Below are 21,830 nucleotides of genomic sequence, written 5' to 3'. Positions count from 1 at the left end.
TGCAGCTTAGGTCATTCAGGACAGGTAAGCACTTGTTGCCAGCTTAAAGTCCTGTTCTGAGTTTAGTCAGCCTGTTAGCTTTGGAGAGACCAGAAAGGGGAATATTCTAGGATTTAAGGGCTCAAAGACAAATGTATTCATTTGGAATAATAATCTAGATGGTTCATAGAACAGAGATCAGAGGAGGGTGCCAAGTAGAAGTATTTATGGTATAGAAGGGAATGAATAGAGAAGGAAAATACTAGGATCATGTACCTGCCAAATAGAAAAAAGATGTAGTTTAAGCACGTCACATTCCTTTAAAAAAAAAAAGTGGCTGGGTGAGGTGGCTCACGCCTGTAATCCCAGCACTTTGGGAGGCCGAAGCGGGTGGATCATGAGGTCAGGAGATCGAGACCATCCTGGCCAACATGGTGAAACCCCGTCTCAAAAAAAAAAAGAAAAAAGAATAAAGAAAAAAAAAGGCTAAGTGTTTGAAGATGAAGAGCCACAGTTGGGGTGATCATTTGGGAATCTCCAAGTATTCTTTGGTGAGTTAATGTTTCTAAGTTGCCTTATGCACACGTGAAAGAGAGAAAAGGAGACATGTCATCAGGTCAATAGCCTGTACATCATCCCCCTAGGCAAGTTAGGCCTGGCTAGAATCAGTCTGCACAGATAACTTGCTAGAACCTGGTTGGAAATTTCTATACTCCAGTGATGAAATTTCTGGTTGTATTCCTAGGGCACCTCACAACTGACCTGTTCTCAATTGATGTTATTAAAAAACCGGTCTTGGGCCAGGCGTGGTGGCTCACGCCTGTAATCCAAGCACTTTGGAGGCCAAGGCGGGTGGATCACCTGAGGTTGGGAGTTTGAGACCAGCCTGACCAACATGGTGAAACCCTGTCTTTTAAAGAAAATAAACAAATAAATAAATTAAATTAAATTAAATTAAAAAACTGGTCTTCAGAAATTGGCTGCACAATATGAAAATACTATAGTCTCTGATTCCAATATAGGAGCTCAAAGATGCTCTGGCTGCTCTATGATCAGCACTCAAAGTAATGATAGCTTTTTCTGGCATTTCCTTTCATCTAGAGATTTCAAAGTATCTCCCAAACATGTGCCCATCCCATAGGCAGCTGATTAAGCCACATCTCTGACATTCATCTTTCACCCGGGTCCTCCCCACAAATTGGAGACTGAGCTAGATATAGAGCGTAGGCCTCTGATTCAAGGTCTCACACTGAACGCCCACTCTCTCGTTACCCAGTCTTAGGCAGTTTGTGGTTCTCCCACAGGGCGTAGCTCTTTGTAGGGGCCTGTGTATCAGATCTGCCTGCTTCTTTGCTGTCATCACCTCCCACTATTTACATTTCTGGGCTCCCTGGTGTCCCTGCAACTGAGCTGTGCCTTAGCTGTCCTGGACGTGAGAATTGTTGGAGAACCTCAAAGGATTCTTCATGTCTTATCATTCTTCATCCCAATTCATACCCCTCACCCATGTGTTCCACCTGCCCCCAGCCAGCAAAGTACAGTTCTGTGCCTTTTTGTTTCTTCTTCCTCCTCCCCAATCTCTATCCTTGACTTCCACTGGCAGAAGAAAGAGGAAACCACAGATCATGAGCTTGTAAGAGAGAGACGAGTGGGAAGGAAGAGTCTTTCTTTTGGGTTGCTCTCTTGTTCCCAGGGAAGGGGTGAAGACCATGAACCTTGGCCTCCGTGGGAAGAGAAGATTAGCAGGATGAGTCTTTACCTCCATCACCCATCCTCAGGGTGCTGCTGACTTGTTTTTGCTGGAGGAGGGATGACTCAGCACAGACCCTTGATGGGGAAATCTGTCTCAGAGGCTGAAAGGAAAGCAGCGGAGGGCCACCAATGACCTTGTTCTTTAATTTAATTTTCATATCAGAAAGATTTCACTGAATTTGGGGAAATGAAGCTTAATTCTCCCTGTTCCCTGGTGTTGGCAACTCCAAATAGAATTTTCCAAAGGAATGACCCTGTCCACAGGAGTCCAAGAGAGACGGGCAGTGGGATTCCAAATTCAGAGTGCAGGGATAGCCCCCCACCTGATGGAGAGCTTTATTTAGTCATACTCCACCACTGTGCTCTAATTACTGTAACCACCAGTGATTATTATGTGATAATTAGCATGTCTTTTTTTATAACTTCTAGAGCACCACCCCAAAATAAATGATTGTGTCAGGTGGCAAGGCTGCTCCTAGAGACAATTCCTGACTTACTCATTCATTCACTAAATATTTGGTGAACTACTGTGGGCCAGGCCCTGTACTAGGCAGCCATGAGCAGGAAGGTTGTTGTCCCTGGTATTACAGTGCCAACATGTTGCTGGATGGATAAGCACTGAGCAGGTTTGCCCATGGGATATGTGTTTTCCAAAGCGGAAGTGCAGTGTGTATAAGAGGGCCACCCAACCCAATGTGGCTGGGAGAGGGGTACTAGGAAGCCTCCCCCGCAATAGTAACTTTGAAGATAAGATCTGTAGGATGGGCCGGAGCTAGCAAATGGAATCCACCTTAGGGTAACCTATGCTATTTGTATGAGTTCCCCAAGACGTAAAGTTAAACCCAAAGCTGCTCTTCATATAAACCCTCCAAAGTAGCTAATAGGCTATGCCAACTACAGTGCAGCCAACTCTGCTTCTGTACAACATGATGCTACTTTGGAAAAGTGTGAAATCCTACTTAAGTGGAAGGTGTAATTATTGCAGAGTATTTCAGGGAGGAAGACCGCACCAGGGAAATAGCCATGAAAATCAGGTTCTTCCGTTATTTCTGCAGCCTGGTGTAATTCTCCATGACCTTGGGATGACCTAGGTCTGCGACAGGAAATACGTTTTTCTGTCTCTATTTGAGCAAAAACATCCTTATCAGCTGCTCCAATGAGGAGGACACTGATGTCCTTTTGCAGGAAGCTAACAGGAAAAGAAAGAAATACACTTCCTGAGGGCGAAATGAAATGGTTGCTGCTCTGGCTGCAGTGGAGGAAAGGGCTGAATAAATAAATACATCATTCCTATTGTACAGGCAGACTTCCTGGGGGCAAGTCCTCATCTCTTTACCCTGTCTTTCCCTTCAAAAACTAACCTGCCAAGGGGCAGAACAAGGTTTTCTCTGACTATTAAGAGGTATGAAAACCAAGTATCCTCTGTCCCAGACACAGAGGAAACACAGAATAGGAAGAAGAGAAAACCAGAGCCACAGGAAGAGGAACTTGATATTGGTGCACTTCTCCTCTTCATGTTTATAGAACTTTCCCAGCAACTTCTGCTTTGAGGCTTTCTGTGTACAAATCTGGTAATGTTTGGGACATTTCAGGAGAAGACAGGGCCAGGGCTAGTGCAGCTCAGAAAATCAGTTGGCCTCAAAATCACAGCTGTAGTGACTTGATTTAGAGGCAGAGGTGTAAACTGTTATTATCTGTGAATGTTGAGCTTTAATCCTGTCAACAGGAGTCCAAGAGAGATAGGCAGTGGAGACTGCTAGAGATGATTCCTGATCTGAAAACAGTTCCAGCCTAAAGGATCTTAAGGCATTTCCTTATAAGGATAGTTTTCTTCTGTGTGGGAAAGAAATGAAAGAACGTGTGCAAATATGGGAGGGAGAAGAAGAAACAGAGACAGAGAAAGATAAGTTGCAAAGACTTGGATCGTTGTAACTTTTTCTTTTTCTTCTTTTTTTTTTTATTTTTTGAGATGGAGTTTCACTCTTGTTGTCCAGGCTGGAGTGCAATGGTGCGATCTTGGCTCACTGCAACCTCTGCCTCCCAGGTTCAAGCGATTCTCCTGCCTCAGCACCCCCACGCCCCCTACCCTCGCCAGTAGCCGGGATTACAGGCATGTGCCACCACAGCCGGCTAATTTTGTATTTTTAGTAGAGACAGGGTTTCTCCATGTTGGTCAGCCTGGTCTCGAACTCCAACCTCAGGTGATCTACCCGCCTCGGCCTCTCAAAGTGCTGGAATTACAGGCATGAGCCACCGTGTCCGGCCTGGATCTTTGTATTTGTATAGTGTCTTTGGTTTAAGGATCATTTACACTTTAGTAGGTTTTTGTTTTTTCTATCTTTCTTATGTAATAATTATGGGTGAGCCCTGAGAAATGACTCAAAGCCAAAATAATGGGGTTTTCTTGATTATAGTTCCTCATTTTCCCTGGCCACAGGCCAACCCTCAATATCCTCCACCTTTATAAGGAAGACAGCTTCAACCCAGCCCTGAAGTGATGACTCCAGCCTCTTAGTGATCTTTCTTTCATGTTGCAAACCGAACTCTCTTCTTCCAACTTTCTAATTGCAAAAATTGCTCTTTATTTTTATTGGTTCATATTACTTTCAACCCAGGTGTGAAAACATCTTCTTGGACACCCTTATCCCATCTGTAGGGCCTTGTTGGTCCCTCTTTCTCTCATTCTTAGTGGAGGATTGACTCAGTAGATTGCACAATGACGAGCATATTTTGAAAGGGACAAAGGTCACATAGCCAAGTCTCTGCTCATTCTCCCAGGCACAATCCCTTCTCTCTGGATTCTGGATGGGGCCAGGCTCTGACTTTTCTGCATATAGGAGGTGCTGCCATAATTAGCCCATTTTACTGGTTTTGGACATACCCTTCTTGGTGTAGGGCAGACAGGAAATTAGACTGTGTCATGGCTTTGGTGGTCATATTTTATGAACCCCAAATCTGGAATTGTGCTCTGGCAATTATAGGATGCTAATGAAAAAAGTCGAACAAAATATACGGAAATAAGGCCATTCTGGAAAAGTTACGAGAGTTCATAGTATTTCCTTCCAGTAGCTTGGAAAGAATATCAAATATCACACATTTATTAATAATGTTATGGGCCGGGCACGGTGGCTCACACCTATAATCCCAGCACTTTGGGAGGCTGAGGCGGGTGGATCATGAGGTCAAGAGATCAAGACCATCCTGGTCCACATGGTGAAACCCCGTCTCTACTAAAAATACAAAAAATTAGCTGGGCACGGTGGCACGTGCCTGTAGTCCCAGCTACTCAGGAGGCTGAGGCAGGAGAATTGCCTGAACCCAGGAGGCGGAGGTCGCGGTGAGCCGAGATCGCACCATTGCACTCCAGCCTGGGTAACAAGAGCAAAACTCCGTCTCAAAAAAAAAAAAAAAAAAAAAAGAAAAAATAATAATGTTAATAATAACTAACGATTATTGAGCATTTACTACATGTCAGGTCCTGAATTATGTATATTATTTCATTTACTCCTCATAGAAGGGTTCCTTCTAGGAGCTAGAGGAGAAAACCAGCCATTATATACTCAATAATAATATTAATGGTAATAATAGTTATTATCTATAACAGTTATATATTGCATAACATATGCGGGCCCCAGAATTGAACATATTCTCTAATTTGATTTTTGTATATTTAAAAATATACACACATATATTTCTTTTGTTGTTGTTGTTAAGACAGAGTCTTGCTTCTTCGCCCAGGATGGAGTGCAATGGTGCGATCTTGGCTCACTGCAACCTCTGCCTCCTGGGTTCAAGCAACTCTCCTGCCTCAGCCTTCTCAGTAGCTGGGATTACAGGTATGTGCCATCACACCCAGCTAATTTTTGTATTTTCTTTTTAGTAGAGACGGGGTTTTACCCTGTTGACCAGACTGGTCTTGAACTCCTGACCTCAAGTGATCCACCTGCCTTGGCCTCCCAAAGTGCTGGGATTACAGACGTGAGCCACCACACGTGGCCATATTTCTTTTTCTTTTTTTTAAGAGATGGAGGAGGCTCACTATGTTGCCCAAGCTGGCCTCGAACCCCTGGCCTCAAGTAAGCCTCCTACCTCAGCCTCCGAAGTAGCTGCCAACTGTGCAGGCTCTAATTTAAATTTTAAACAAATCCTAGGTATTATTATTATTATTATTATCTTAGAGTAGGCTTCTTCTTCATTTTTTTTTTTTTAAAGATGGGGTTTCACCATGTTGGTCAGGCTGGCCTTGAACTCCCGACCTCAGGTGATCTGCCTGCCTTGGCCTCCAAAGTGCTTGGATTACAGGCGTGAGCCACCACGCCCGGCCTAGAGTAGGCTGCTTCTAATGATCCTCTTGATGGTCTTTACATCCTTGTGTAATCCTAATGACTTACTGAGTGTGGGCTGGACCTAATGACTTACTTCTAACTCAGGATGTGTCAAAAGTGATGGGATGTCACATCTGTGATTGGATTACAAAAGACTGGGCCTTCTGTCTTGCTAGTACTCTCTTTGGTGGGTCCTCTCTCTTGCTCTAGCTTGCTTGCACTGATGAAGTAAGCTGCTACATTGTGAGATGCTCTACGAAGAGGCCCGTGAGACAGGGCACTGAGGGAGGCTTCTGGTCAGCAGCTCCTGGGAAACTAAGGCCTTAGGAAGTGAGTCCTGCCAACAATAACCAGGTGAACGAGGCAGGAAGCGGATCTGTCCCAGTTGAGCTCGAGAGGACTGTGGTCTTATAAGAGACCCAAAGTCAGAGGGTTGACTCACAGAAACTGTGAGATGATAAATGTTGTTTAAAGCTACTAAGTTTTGGGATAATTTATTATGGAAGACAAGATCTCTAATCCATATCTCATTTTATAGATGAAGAAAATGAAGCTTTAGGGTGATAAATCAATGTTTCACACAGTTGGTAAATGGCAGAGCCAGAGCTTTTGGAACATATTAGATTCTAGGGTCTGACTTTAAGTCTTCTTTCTCATGAGGTTCCAAGTGATTGGGACACTGTAGTTCTAGAAGACTTCTACTCTCTGAAATCCTTGGAGTGTAGCCATGTTTCCAGGAAACTCTTTGTGTGCATATAAAACAGAGATGGACAAAAGTTTATATGGTGCTAAGTGCTTTGAGTCGGTCCACTCCCTGCTGCAGAAGAATAGCTAGCTGGTCCACCCATAGATCTGATGATAGTAACCAGGGGCTCCAGTCAATAGCACAATGGCAGAGCGAAGAGCTACAAATCCATCCATTTTTACAAGCACTCCAGCCATCTTACCCATCATATGTAAAGCAGGTGGAAGGGCGCATACACTTTTCTTGAGGATGAAAATGAATGCATTTAGTAATGAAAAGTCATAGTGTGGTATTTAAAAATTACATGAGCTCTGGAATCAGATAGCAAATGGTTCTGCCTGAGAGACCAGAACACCTCCTTTCACTGATTTTTTTTTCTTCCCATCCATGAAACAGAACCTTGAACTTTGAAATCACAGTGCCTTGTTCCAGAGTGGAAAGCAGCATGGCACTTCCCTGGGGTGAAAGCGCCCCAGCTTGAAAGGGTAAAAACACCTTCTCCCAGATAGTCTCCCTTTGTTTAACCAGTGCTTTTTTCCAGTGGTCACCTTAAGGGAAACAAATGAAGATATGCTCCTTGGTTGGCTGCATGAATCCCTCCTTCCTTGTCAGCTTTGCCCAGAGCAGCAGGCTTTGAGCTCTGGGAGGATTTCCAGGTGGCAACAGAACAACGGTCCCATAGGCTGGAGCCTGGCACGCTTTCCCTTTTAACCAGTGGCAGAGGCTGCACTTTGCTGGTGTAATTATGCAACCTGGTATAAAGTCCACATGGGTGGTGGTGGGGGATAGGTGAGTTAGGACTCTAAGCTGGCTCAGCACTCTGATTGGACTTCTTGACTGTTTTTCTAGCTTTTCTTACCCTTTTCTCTCCTGCCCCCTCGTCCCCTCCTCTTCCCTCCTTTCCCCTCCCCTTCTCTCTAATCCCTTCATCTTTATCAGCCTCCACCCTCAGGGATTCCTAACTCAGGAAACTACCTCTTATCAAATATTTTGGCTTGCCTCCAACTGCTCGTGGCAGGCAGCTCTGGCCCTTGTCTGCTATCTGAGTGATTTTCTTCTCCACTGGTTGTTTATTTCTCTAATCTAGTTGGAATTGGAATCGTATGTAGAATCCAGAAGAAAAAAATCCAAAAGCAAAAAATGGAGTCTTTCCCTAGTAAGACTGCCCCCTGGGCTAAAATAGAAATAAAAGGAGACTTGGACTCTTCTCTCTTGAAAAAAGTGACATATGAAAGAGAGCAGGAGAAACAGCATTAGTATACAGGAAAGCCCAAGGCACACCATATCACTTCTCAGATATTGGACATCACTCTGAGTCCTCTATTTTCTGCTTAATTGGGATTTATAAACGCTATTTTTGCCTTGAATATACCTGCCATTTTGGTTGTGCCCAAGTGGCTCTGAACAGATACCATCTGTAGCACCTCCACAGCCAGCCATGCAACACGAAGCTGCAGACTCCCAGACTCCAGTGTTCTTGCTTTCTGAGAGGGAGCCCTGAGAATGGTGGAGAAGCACAAAACACAGGAAAGAAAAGAGAGAAGCTGGATGGAGTAATTACATGATAGGGTTACCTTGTGCACATGAAAGCAAAATGTAGGGTACAAGCAATAACCCCTCTAGTACTGCACAGTCTAATAACACAATAGCTTTTGTTACGTCAAGGCATTTTCCTTAAAACCTTCCTTAAGGTCTTCCTACTTCTTCCTGGGTTATAACATATTTATTTTATATGTCCTTTCTTAACTGATAATCACAAAGAATAGGAGTGATAGACGTGTGTATGAGCAAAAGCATTTATGCATGCTTTCTTCTTTTTTCTTTTTTAGTGTATGAAATAGCGACTGACTTTTGTGACAATTTTCCACCTAGTTTTGTGATAGTAATTTGACTGCGTTCCTAAACTTAGATGGCAAGTACACTTAGCAAGGCTGGCCTAATTCTATGTTCTCTATGGCACCTAGTCACTATGGCTGTGAAAGAGCCATTATTACCCAAAGCACCATAATAATGGTCATGCCCTCTATGACGTTATTGTTTCCTATCTGTCAGGACATTAATTGTCTTCTAACTTGCTCTAAAATTGGTAGTACGGCACACTGCCAAGACTAGAGAGAAGCAAGCTGCTGGTGATATATTAAAAGGCTGTGTGAAAGGACATACTGGTATTTGCTTTTTCCTGGGGCATCTTCACGTTTGCATTACTTCATATGTTATGGGATGTTAGCTCAGGCTTGCCTTATGTCTTGGCGTCTATCTTATCATGGTCAATGTCTGATCCTTCCTTCAACTGAATGATTCAGACATCTCTAAGTTATTTTGGCTTTTCCACTTTCCTTTCACAGGCTTTTTGTGAGTCATTGAATTGAATGAGAGGTTATTTATAAATTCGAAGGTGAGGAAGAGAGGAGGGGGAGGAAAGTTCCAGAAAATAACCAGGCAAAGGCACTTAATATTGTTATGTATAGTTACTGGAGGAATAATTTCTGCTTAGTTTGGTGATAGAAGTATGTACTTTATTTAAACTAGATTAGAAAATAGACAATATTTTTCCGAATAATAAACCAGTTTTAGATTCCTTGTAACTTGCTCTGCAAAGAACAAGGAGGTTAGTAAATAGAATAAATATGAGACAAAGAGTTAGCAGAAAGAAGAAAGGAACAAAGCACAAAATTTCCAAACTCCACATCCTTCAGGGAATGCCTCCTTGACAGTGTCGTCTTCTTCTTCTTCTTTCTTTTTTTTTTTTTTAAGACAGAGTCTCGCTCTGTTGCCCAGGCTGGAGTGCAGTGACTCGATCTATAGAGACAGGGTTTCACCATGTTGGCCAGGCTGGTCTCGAACTCCTGACCTCAAGTGATCTGCTTGCCTTGGCCTCCCAGAGTGTTGGGATTACAGGTGTGAGCCGCCAAATGGCTCAACAGTGTCTTAACCCATCCCTGGGTGCTATGTTTCATGGCCCATGGGTTTGTGTATCATAAGTGGAGTTGTGAGAAGGTACATTTAAATCTGATTTAGAAATTGAAAGAGTAATCAGACCAGCATTTTGTTATTTAGGAGCAGGAAAAGTGGGTGTTAAAAAAAAAAGAAAAAAGAAAAGCAAAAAGCTAATGATGAATATATTTCTAGGAGCACAAGAGTTTTTATAGCAACACTAGATTTCTCAAAATGCCTACTGTGATTTGTACCCAAGTGAATAAAAAATGTAATAATTTATTCTTGTGCATTGTGCCAAGTGAGGGGAAAAAAAACACAACCCGGCAGTTCGTTCAATGGCCCTAATTTAGACAGCTAGGAAGAAGAGAGGTTTAGAAAAAATAAAATGAGAGAATCTTTTAAAGTATCTGACACACAGCTAGTAGGGCTATTTAAGAATTGCTGAACAGAAAAACAAACTGGCAGTGAGAGATGGGGGAAGCGGAATTCTAATTTCCGCAGCATCATAAGGATATAATACGGTCCGCTTATTAGAAATCTGCGGGCCGGGCGTGGTAGCTCACGTCTGCAATCCCAGCACTTTAGGAGGCCAAGGCGCGCAGATCACCTGAGATCGGGAGCTCCAGCCTGACCAACATGGAGAAACCCTGTCTTTACTAAAAATATATTAAAAAATTAGCCGGGCGTGGTGGGGCGCGCCTGTAGTTGCAGCAACTCAGGAGGCTGAGGCAGGAGAATCGCTTGAACCCGGAGGCGGCGGTTGCGGTGAACCGAGATAGCGCCACCGCACTCCAGCCTGGGCAACAGGAGCAAAACTCCGTCTCAAAAAAAAAAAAGAAAAAGAAAGTTGCTAATGGCTGCCTGGCCACTTGGCAGGAATGTATCTGAAAGCTGGATAACTCCCAACAAACCACTTCAGTTTATTGACGACGTTTATAATTGCAACCGAAGTTGACTGATTTCTGCTAAACGAAAGGTTGCGCTTTGCCCTTTAGCATGGATGATCCTGGAAAGAACTTCAATGAAATTGGGCGCATCCAAAGGAAAAAAGGGAACATTTCTATCTCTAAGATATCTTTCTCCCCAGAGCCTACTTAAACACAACATCTGATGTTAGTGTTTTGTAAGTACTACCCCTATGAGTAAAGCTAGCAGAGATAAGCTTCTCCTTGTAGGAAGGGAGCTGGAGAAGTGGAAGAGTTTACAGAGAAAACTCTACAACAAAGAGTTAACCCTTCCTTGGTAACCTCGGATGTGAGCGTTTGCCCCGCCTTTGCTTTCTACTGTGCAACCAAACTGTGCACAAGCTTGAATCAACCTTAGTCGTCACATCGCTTGCCAGTTAGCTTAACAGACATTTTTGGTAGCCTATCATAACTTCGAATTGCCCAACCCTCAACCAATTACAACTAAAGCTTGGGCTAGGACGCTCCAGGTCCGGGCGGGGGCGAATACCGGGTTCAGGAAAGGGGGCGGTAAAGACGCGATGACGGGCGGGTATGCCAAGCCAATCAAAGAGGAGAACTGCCGCCCCACTATCCAATGGATAGGTTAGAAGTATGAAAGGGGGTGGGCCTGTTGTCATGGGGGAGGTGGTGGCGCTTGGTGGCCACTGGCGGCCGAGGTAGAGGCAGTGGCGCTGGAGTTGGTCGGGGGCAGCGGCAGGTGAGTGCTGGTAACGCGAGTCAGAGATCTGGGGGCCGCCGCGGGGCGGAATGTCCAGCTCAGCACTCCGGAGGCGGAGGCCGGAGGAAGGGGGCCTGGACTTCCAGTCGGAGCCGGGGCCAGGGCGGCGGCGGCGGGGGCGGCGGCGAGTTCTCGCTGACTGGGCTGGGGGAAGAATGGCTGGGCTTCTGGCTGCGGAGTTCGCCCGAGGAAAGTAGGCTGGGGCCAGACCCACGCGGGTCAGGCCAGGAGGTCCCTTGGGACGTCTAGCTGCTCCGGTCTGGGGCACTGACCGGTGGCCAGTGTGTGAGGAATAGGTCTCTGAGGAGACGGAAGCGGACAGGGTCCCAGAGAGGGGGTGACCTGTAACTACCTGCTCCGAGGTCAGGGTGTCTTGGGGTGTCCCGGGACAGCTTGGGTGCCAGGGAAAAAGGGAACCCGGGCAGCCCGGCAGCGGCCCGTGTGGAGAGAGTGGGATGGGTGGGGGGCAGGGGAACGGCGGGTGGCCTCGGTCTGAGGGAGGTGGGAAGACCGAGGGTGGCCGGGGTCCCGGGTGACAGGGAGCAGACTTGCTTCAAGTAGGGGCGTCTGAGGAAACGCTCGGAGGGGGTTGGGGACCCTACTGAGAAAAGCGGCTGCCTAAGGGAGGGGGCTCCTGGGGGAGATGAGCAGCGGGTCTTCGGAGGGTCGGACGGGTGGAGACCTTGAACTGCACGAGGGAGGAACCGGAGCGCCCTACCCCCGCCTTCCCCGTAGCTGGGCTGGGATGGGAGACCCAACCGGCCTGGCAGCTCCTGGGTCTGAGGATCCCCAGGGGACCAGGAAAGAAGTCCTCGAGGAGTGGCTCGGGTTTGAGACTGGGGTGAGGAGCCAGCAGGGAAGTGGAAGTTCTCTCAGTTGGAGAGGAGTCGTGCAAAATGGAACGGAGATGGCGGGGGTAGGGGAGAAATAATCCCTATAGGAGCGGGTAGTAGATAAGGTGGACGAGAAAGAAAGTTGGCTGAGGAGAGAGTAATCATCTGGTGGAACTGGCTAGGACATTAGATACAAGAGAAATTAACAGTAGAGCCATTAATAGGTTCAGAGGTCTTCAGAAATAGAAGAAACTTCAGCTTCATAATTAATGCTAAGTTGCCATCTAGGACCAAAGAAAAGCTCCAAAAAGCAAGGTTAAGTGACTTGCATTCTAGTGTTTTAGAAAAGAAATTTGTTTTAGGATGATGACAGTAATATTGGAAATAAGTTCATTGACAGGGTGGGGAATTTGAGAGGGGAGGAGTAGCTGAATTAAAGGAGTGGAAGTAGATACTTGATCAGAAAAAGAATAGGCATACTTTGCTAAACTGAAAATAAGTTTGAGTTGTAGTTCCACCACTTAGCTAAGTTTCTGTGCAGTTTCCTCATCAGAATGCTAATAGTAATAGATCCTACTTTATAAGGTGGTGTTGGTTTTTTTTTTTCATGTGAGTTAGTATTTATAGAGCTTTTAGGATAGTGACTGGCACATTGTAGTGTGTACTGGATTGCAAAATAGAAGATAAAGACTTCTTCAATGGGGTGGCTCCCAGATACTGGCTTGCATCAAAATCACCTGGAGGGCTTGGTAAACTGTAGATTGCTTGGCCTCACCTGGGGGTTTCAGTAGGTCTGGGGTGGGGCCCAATAATTTATATTTATCTCAAATGATGATCACGTTGGTTAGAGGACCACACTTTAAGAACCACTTACTTTAATGAAATCAGTAATAGTGGTAGCAGCTTTAAAATACCTGCTTATCCTGTTAAAGAGACAGGTAGAGGCAAATTACCAAAAAGATCCTATTACAAAGGATACCCATTTTTAAGCCTGTGTTTTTCAAACTGTGGACTGTGATTTTTTAATAATTTATAAAATCAGTGTTGTTTTACTAGCATTAAAAATAAAATGTGGAACAGAATGCACTGACATTGCACTTGGTAAGGAAAAGTATTGTTTTGGGAAAAACTTTTCTCCTACATATATGTACACTTTACAATGTGAAGTGTGTTTCTTTCTCTCTCTTTGTCTTTCTTTGTTTTTCTTTTTTTTGAATTCCTGGTCAAAGGATAAAATACATTTCTTACAGTTAAAAAAGTTTGAAGGCCAGGCGTGGTGGCTCATACCTGTAATCCCAGCACTTTGGGGAGGCTGAGGTGGGTGGATCATGAGGTCAGAAGTTCAAGACCAGTCTGGCCAATATGGTGAAACCCCATCTCTTAAAAAAAAAAGTTTGAAAGCCGGGCACGGCTGTAATCCCAGAACTTTGGGAGACTGAGGTGGGTGGATCACTTGAGGTCAGGAGTTCAAGACCAGGCTGTTTCTAATAAAAATACAAAATTAGCCGGGTTTGGTGGTGCGTGCCTGTAACTCCAGCTGTTTGGGAGGCTGAGGCAGGAGAATTGCTTGAACCTGGGAGACGGAGGTTGCAGTGAGCTGAGATCACACCATTGCACTCCAGCCTGGGCAACAAGAGCGAAACTCCGTCTCAAAAAAAGTTTGAAAAACCTTGAGCCATGCAGTGTCTCAAAAGCAACTTCCCACCCAGTCTCTAGGGGTTGGGTTTGTTATTTATTTATTTTTATTTTTTTGGGGGGAGTATTAACATTTCATTAAATTTCTTCAGTTTCAGATTTGGTTCCTCCTGTGTTTGTCTTTTTGCATATTGTGTTATGCCTCCGACTCTGGAACTTTTTTGGATATTGAGAATCTTTGGCATGAAAACTTAAGGGAATTTGAGGCAGAGAAGTTGAATGGTGTTCCTCAAATGTGGTACACTTTTGTTTCACTTATGCCCTCTTGTTCACCCTTTCTTTTTTATCACTGTACTGTAAAGCATTATAAAAGCCTGAGTATACACAGACATATTGACAGTAAACAACTGACACTGAATGGACTGGCTTGAGAAAATTTCATGTGTAGAAAATAAGCAAAAACAAGGTAAGGAACATTGCAAAAGAGAAAAATGAAAAGATATTTCCTTTTTAGAGAGTAACAGTATTAAGCATTTCTTGTCATTACACTAAATATAAAACATATAATACACAGGTATCTTTAAAGGAACTAGATATACAATTTCTAGATTTTTGTTGAGAAAAGAAATCGTGATAATACGTGACAGCAAAATGCACCTGGGATAGAGGCTTAACTACAAAGTATATCATTTCTTAAGCGGGAGCTTTTGTTTTGATGGTTTTCTCCCTTGAGAATAAACTGGATGTGGTACATGTTGTAAACTTGTTTGAGGAACTTAAATGTAATTTACAGTGTGTTTTTAAAAAGAATATATATGTTTTTTCTGCACTTGGTTTGATTTGTCTTCTATTGAAAGTTAGATGGTTTATATTTAGGAGTTGATTTAGATATGTTTTAGTGGCTGTAAGAACAGAGAAGGCAGTATTGAAAACTGAAAGAGATCCTTGCAGCTTTCTTTAAAATCCTTAATCCAGGGGATTATGTAACCCTTTCATTAATGTTTTATGAAATTGTGAAGAAACTGTTATTACAACTTTGCATCAGGATTTTTTTGATTGTTTTTCTCTCTCAAAAATCATTTTTAGTTTTATTTCAGATTATATTTAAAATTTTTGTTTTCATTTGGAAGACTGCAAGGCATACAGCCATTGCATGTCTGAGTTCTAAAGCAGATGCAGTCTTTTCACAAAACAAATTTACTAATTTTTTTCTGTGACAAAAGTTCTGAGAAGGAAAGCTTTTGATTTCTTGCATTGCGTTCAGTGGATTATTCCTACCACTGGAGTTTTTAAGTCATGGTACATTTATGTAGATCGTTCAGTTCTGCACCAAATGATGGAAGAATGTGAAATCCTTCGAGTGTGTGACAAATAGAAAAGTTCATTCTTCGTAATTGAGAACACTGAGCAGTTTGATTACCTGGTGTTAGTAAGTGGACTTACTGTTCATCTGATTATACTTATCTAGGAATAGCTTTGATTGCCCAAATCATTTTACAGTGGGGTATGATTATCTGTAGTTGAATAAATGGTGGTTTTTAAATCCCAAAGAAACTATGTGCCTTATGCTTTTTAGTGAGACTCAGTTTCACATATCAAAGTTTTGTTTATGTAAGTGATTTGAAGAAGTGGAAGTTCAATTAACACTAGTTAATGAAGTTTATTTTCTAATTCAGAGAAGCCTTGTTTTGTTTTATAATAGTCTCTGATCTGCTTTTCTGCTTTCTGCTCTCCAACTTGCTGTACAATAAATTTTAATGGAAATGTGTGTAATGGAAAATCTAGTTCTGTACAAGTATAAAACCTTTATATCTAGTTTTTAGTTTGCTTTAAAGATTTCTGAACTAATCACCTTAAAAAAAAAAAAGTATATAATAGAGTACTTGAAAAGTTACATTTTATTTTGGACTTGCCAAAACACATTTATTGTGCTTAACAGGTTTTGATTGCTGGAGAATAGATCTTGAATTCTGCTGATTTCTGAACTCTCATTTTTTTCTCTTTTATTTATTTATTTGTTTTGAGATGGAGTCTCTGTCACCCAAGCTGGAGTGCAGTGGCATGATCTCAGCTCACTGCAACCTCTGCCTCCTAGGTTCAAGCAATTCTCCTGCCTCAGTCTCCTGAGTAGCTGGGACAACAGGTGTGTGCCACCACTCCTGGCTAATTTTTGTATTTTTTTTTTTTAGTAGAGATGGAGTTTTACCATAACTGGTCTCAAACTCCTGACCTCGTGATCTGCCCATCTCAGCCTCCCAAAGTGCTGGGATTACAAGTGTGAGCCACCACGCCTGGCTGATTTTTTCCTCTTTTCAAAAAAAAAATTCAACTTTTACTTCAGATTCAGAGAGTACATATGCAGGTTGGTTATGTGGGTATATTGTGTGATGTTGAGGTTTGGGGTATGATTGGTTCTGTCACCCAGGTAGTGAACATAGTACCCAGTAGTTCTTCAACCCTTCCCCACCTCCCTTTCTGCCTCCCTCCCTCCTTTTATGTCTTCTGGATAGGGGTGGGGAGAAATAAAACAATATACTCCTTAAATTAAAAATTTTTTTTTTGCTATCTTTTTTTTTTTTTTTTTTTGAGATTGAGTCTCGCTCTGTTGCCAGGCTGGAGTGCAATGGCGCGATCTTGGCTCACTGCAACCTCTGCCTGCCAGGTTCAAGCGATTCCCCTGCCTCAGCCTCCCGAGTAGCTTGGGACTACAGGCATGCCCCACCATGCCTGGCTAAATGTTTTTGTATTTTAGTAGAGATGGGGTTTCACCATGTTGGCCAGGATGGTCTAGATTTCCCTTGACCTTGTTATCTGCCCTCCTCGGCCTCCCAAAGTGGTGGGATTAAAGGCGTGAGCCACCATGCCTGGCCACTATCTTATTTTTTTAATCTTGACATTATAATACATCCCTTAGTGACAAAGGAAATTTGTTTTAATAATGTAACATAAATTTTATTATAAGAGGCAGAAATACTATACAAGGCTTTAGGGTTTATGTTCAGCTGCGACACACAGGTAATGATCAGTAGGATATCATTAAATACTTCGTACAATACTGCCATATATTTTGGAGATTATAAAACATGCACTTCAAAATCTTGAGGCAAAAGGAGGATTGAAATGCGGGGAGAATAAGGAGAATACTGACATGCTTAAGGAGGAGTCGGGAGGATCTGCAGGAAGTGTGTCTAGAGGAGTGAGTGGTTCTTGGCAGTTTTCCTGGAGTGACATGTAAAGGAGGATGATTCTATTTGCAACACTTTCCCCTGGACTTATTCTTCATTCTCTGCAGTTGCTGCTTGTGTTTTTTTTTTTTTTTTTTTTTGAGTTGGAGTTTCTGTAGCCCAGTCTGGAGTGCAGTGATGCGATCTTAGCTTACTGTACCTCTGCCTCCCAGGTTCAAGTGATTCTCCTGCCTCAGCCTCCTGAGTAGCTGGGATTATAGGTGCGCACCACCATGCCCGGCTAATTTTTGTATTTTTGGTAGAGACGGGGTTTCACCATGTTGGTCAGGCTGGTTTTGAACTCCTGACCTTGTGATCCGCCCGCCTCAGCCTCCCAAGTGCTGAGATTACAGGTGTGAGCCACTGTGCCCAGCTCTGCTGCTTGTTATAACTCTTCCTTTGTTTTCTTCCCCTCAAGAAAGCATGTCAGAAGGCAAGTAAGTAGACTAAGAAGTGGTAGTTCTAGAGGATGAGAGCCTTGGACACTTGATCTGAGCCAAAAGGCTAAGAAGCAATGAGGATGACAGCCTTGGAAGGACCCTGTGGATTTAGAAGATTTGACTTATCTCTGCTTCTGCAGCTCTTGGGAGGTTCCCAGCAACCTCTACTAGTCCAACCCTTCCCACTTGTCCTCTCCAGTGGAGTATGGGATTACCAAGAGACCCCACAGTCTTCTTAAATGTATTAACCAAGGAGTTGCTATATTAGTAATTAATGTTTAGTGATTTCCCCTTCTCTACCCACAAAAACCCTGTTTGTCCCCACTTGTTTGCTGATAACTTACTTTACTTTTTTTTGAGAGTCTTGCTCTTTGCCTAGGAGGAAGATGCGCAATGTCATGACCATGGCTTACTGTAGCCTTAACATCCTGGGCTCAAGTGATCTTCCTGCCTCAGCTTCCCCAGTTGCTGGGACTATAGGCTTGCTCAGTTAATTTTTTTTTAATTTTTAGTTTTTGAGATGGAGTCTTGCTCTGTCGTCAGCTGGAGTGCAGTGGTGCAATCTTGGCTCACTGCAACTTCCGCCTCCCATGTTCAAGCGATTCTCCTGCCTCGGCCTTCAGAGTAGCTGGGATTACAGGCACGCACCACTAAGCCCAGCTAGTTTTTGTATTTTTAGTAGAGACGGAGTTTCATCATGTTGGCCAGGATAGTCTGGATCTCTTGACCTTGTGATCTGCCCACCTTGGCCTTCCAAAGTGCTAGGATTACAGGCATGAGCTACCATACCTGGCCAACCAACCCCCAAAAGACATTGTTTCACTCTTGTTGCCCAGGCTGGAGTACGATGACACCATGTCGGCTCACTGCAACCTCTGCCTCATGGGTTCAGGTGATTCTCCTGCTTCAGCCTCCCAAGTAGCTGGGATTACAGGCGTGTGCCACCATGCCTGGCTAATTTTTGCATTTTTAGTAGAGACAGGGTTTTACCATGTTGATCAGGCTGTTTTTGAACTCCTGACCTCAGGTGATCCACCTGCCCTGGCCTCCGAAAGTGCTAGAATTACAGGTGTGAGCCACCATGCTCAGCCATTTTTTTGGGGGGCGGGGGGGTAGAGACAGGGTTTTGTTAAACTCCTAAACTCAGGCGATCATCCCAAAGTGTTGGGATTACAGTTATGAGCTACCTTGCCTAGCCTATCTTACATTATTTTAACCAAGATCAAAGTCTTGAATTCTCTGAGTAGGACAGCAAAATCTTAATTATGGTAACTTGATTATATTAAGGTGAATTACAGTTAATTTGGAACATTTCTAGTTTAATTAGGGAAGAAGAGGGAAAAGCTGTAGAATACTGCTTAGCTCTGAATAAAGGCAAAGCTGGGGCAACCAGGTACACAGAAATCAGCTAAATTCATAACTTTAAGATTGGCCTTGATTACCTTTGACTTTGGAAAAGTGTGTTAGTGATATTTTCATCTAGTCAGTTGTGCATATCTACATCTCAGGTACATTTCAATTGTATCATGTAGATAAATCTATGAAGGTTTATTTACTTAATTTCATCTATTTATTTATTTATTTAAAGATGCCCAGGCAGGAGTGCAGTGGCACAGTCTCTCCTCCCTGCAATCACCGCTTCCCTGCAATCTCCGCCTCCCAAATTCAAGCAATTGTCCTGAGTAGCTGGGACTACAGGGGTGCTCCACCATGCCTGGCTTATTTATTTTTTTTCCTGTTTTTGAGACGGAGTCTTGCTGTGTTGCCCCCATGGAGTACAGTGGCACGATATTGGCTCACTGCAACCTCCGCCTCCTGGGTTCAAGCGATTCTCCTGCCTCAGCCTCCCGAGTAGCTGGGACTACAGGCATGCACCACCATGCCCAGCTAATTTTTGTATTTTTTTCTTTTTTTAATATTTTTTTATATTTTTTAAAAATAAAATAAAGATGGGGTTTCACCATGATGGCCAGGCTGGTCTTGAACTCCTGACCTCTGGTAATCCACCCACCTCTGCCTCCCAAAGTGCTAGGATTACAGGTGTGAGCCACCGTGCCCAGCCAATTTTTGTATTTTTTTTTTAGGAGATGGGGTTTTACCATGTTGGTCAGGAGGGTCATGATCTGCCTGCCTCAGCCTCCCAAAGTACAGGAATTACAGGTGTGGGCCCCCTCGCTCTGCTGTAAATTCTTAATTATCTGCACCCAGGTTAGCAGTGTTACAGCTAATCTCTAAATTATTTTGAATTATGAAGCTAGGGAACCTATTAGATAAATTTTCATTAGACTTGACTTCTATTTTATTTAAGATAATATTTAAGTGCTGTATTGAATCTTCTTGGCACTGGGTATCTTTATCAGTGGTTCTCAGTTTGTTACCTGCAAGTCTTTGGGTTGGGGTAGATGTTTTCTGCAGTTATCTAGAGTTCTTAAATCCATATATTCATCAATTATTGCCTGCCTTCTTAAAGAGAAGAATTAGATTAAAGCATTATGTTCTAAACATATGTATGTATGTATATACAGTTTCATTCTTCAGATATTGAGATGAGTTTTAAAAATCTTTATTTTTAAAAGGAGAGCCTGAATTCAGGGTAGCTTTGGTTGTGTTTTGACTATTTTCTCCATCAGTGGATGCTGAAAATTCAGCTATTACCATGTGAGGGTCAGTTAAATATTTTGGCTTTTCAAGCTCCGCCTCCTGGGTTCAAGCACATCTCTGCCTCAGCCTTCTGAGTAGCTGGGATTACAGGCGCCCGCCATCATGCTCGGCTAATTTTTTGTGTTTTTAGTAGAGATGGGGTTTCGCCATGTTGGCCAGGCTAGTCTTGAACTCTTGACCTTATGTGATCCACCTGTCTTGGCCTCCCAAAGTGCTGGGATTATAGGCATGAGCCACTGTGCCTGGCCAAATATTTTGACTTTTAAAAAGTTCTGTCATATTTAGAAGCTCTCAGCCTGTTTTTCCTACTTTTTTTTTTTTTTTTTTTTTTTTTTGAGATGGAGTTTCACTCTTGTTGCCCAGGCTGGAGTGCAATGGAGCAATCTCAGCTCACTGCAACCTCTGCCTCCCAGGTTCAGGCGATTTTCCTGCCTCAGCCTCCCAAGTAGCTGGGATTACAGGCATGCACCACCACACCTGGCTAATTTTTGTATTTTTAGTAGAGATGGGGTTTCATCATGTTGGCCAGGCTGGTCTCGAACTCCTGAACTCAAGTGATCCACCCACCTCAACCTCCCAAAGCGCTGGAAATACATGTGTGAGTCACTGCACCCATCCTTTTTCTACTTTTTTCTTACCAAACATGCGCATTTGAAAAATAGCTTTATTCAGGTATAATTGACATACAGTGAAACTGCCCATATTTCAGGTAAACAGGGCTGGGTACAGTGGCTCAAGCCTGTAATCCCAGCACAGCACTTTGGGAAGCTAAGGGTGGATTGCTTGAGTTCAATGAGTTTGAGACCAGCCTGGCCAACATGGTGAAACCCTATGTCAACAAAAAATACAAAAATCAGTCAAGAGTGGAGGTGTGTGCTTGTAGTCCCAGCTACTCGGGATGCTGAGGCAGGAGGATCACTTGAGCCAAGGAGGTGGAGGTTGCAGTGAGCTGAGATTGCACCACTGCACTACAGCCGGGGCAACAGAGCCAGACCCTATCTCAAAAAAAAATGTTAACAGTATAATAAGTTTTTACATATGTGTACACTACAACTAAGGGAAGGAACATACCCATCGCCCCAAAAGTTTCCTACCTTATGTAATCCATCTCTCCCTTTCTAATCCCACAGGCAACTCCTGATCTGCTGTCATTATGGATTATTTGCAATTTCCAGAATTTTTTATAAATAACATCATATAGTATATATTATTTTTTTTTTTCTTTTGAGAGGGGATGTCTGACTTCTTTCACTCTGCCTAATTAATTCGAGATTTATCCATGTTATTTGTGTATCAATCCATTACTTTTTATTGCTGAATAGTGTTCCATAATATGGATATATTGCAATTTTAAAAATTTCTTCTCCTGCTGATAGACATTGGATTATTTCTAGTTTTTGGCTATTCAAATAAAGCTGACATGAACATTCATTTATAAGTTTTTGTGTGAACATGTGTTTTCATTTCTTTTTTCTTTTTAAAACAATTTAAACTATTATTACTATTATTTTTGAGATGGGGTCTTGCTCTGTAGCCCAGGCTGGAGTGTAGCGGTGCAATTATTGCTTACTGCAGTCTTAACCTCCCAGGCTCAAGAGATGTCCCACCTCACC

At 43.2% G+C, this 21,830-nt stretch overlaps 1 protein-coding gene across 8 annotated transcripts in view; it reads left to right on the top strand.

Annotated features, from left to right (window-relative positions):
• Positions 1-11,313: 11,313 nt before the first annotated feature.
• Positions 11,314-21,830, top strand: part of NUMB (NUMB endocytic adaptor protein) — a 176,359-nt gene continuing 165,842 nt past the window's right edge. For all 8 annotated transcript variants that reach the window (XM_012438147.3, XM_012438140.3, XM_012438144.3 and 5 more), the window contains exon 1: positions 11,314-11,403. The gene's annotated coding sequence lies outside the window, so the exon portion shown is untranslated. The remainder of the gene's footprint in view (positions 11,404-21,830) is intronic.

Source organism: Aotus nancymaae, unplaced genomic scaffold (assembly GCF_030222135.1).
Source record: "Aotus nancymaae isolate 86718 unplaced genomic scaffold, 86718_ANA_hifiasm-v0.15.2.pri h1tg000011l, whole genome shotgun sequence".
Classification (NCBI taxonomy): domain Eukaryota; kingdom Metazoa; phylum Chordata; class Mammalia; order Primates; family Aotidae; genus Aotus; species Aotus nancymaae.
The sequence above is the reverse complement of the archived record's forward strand: the minus strand, read 5'-3'. Positions and strand labels throughout refer to the sequence as shown.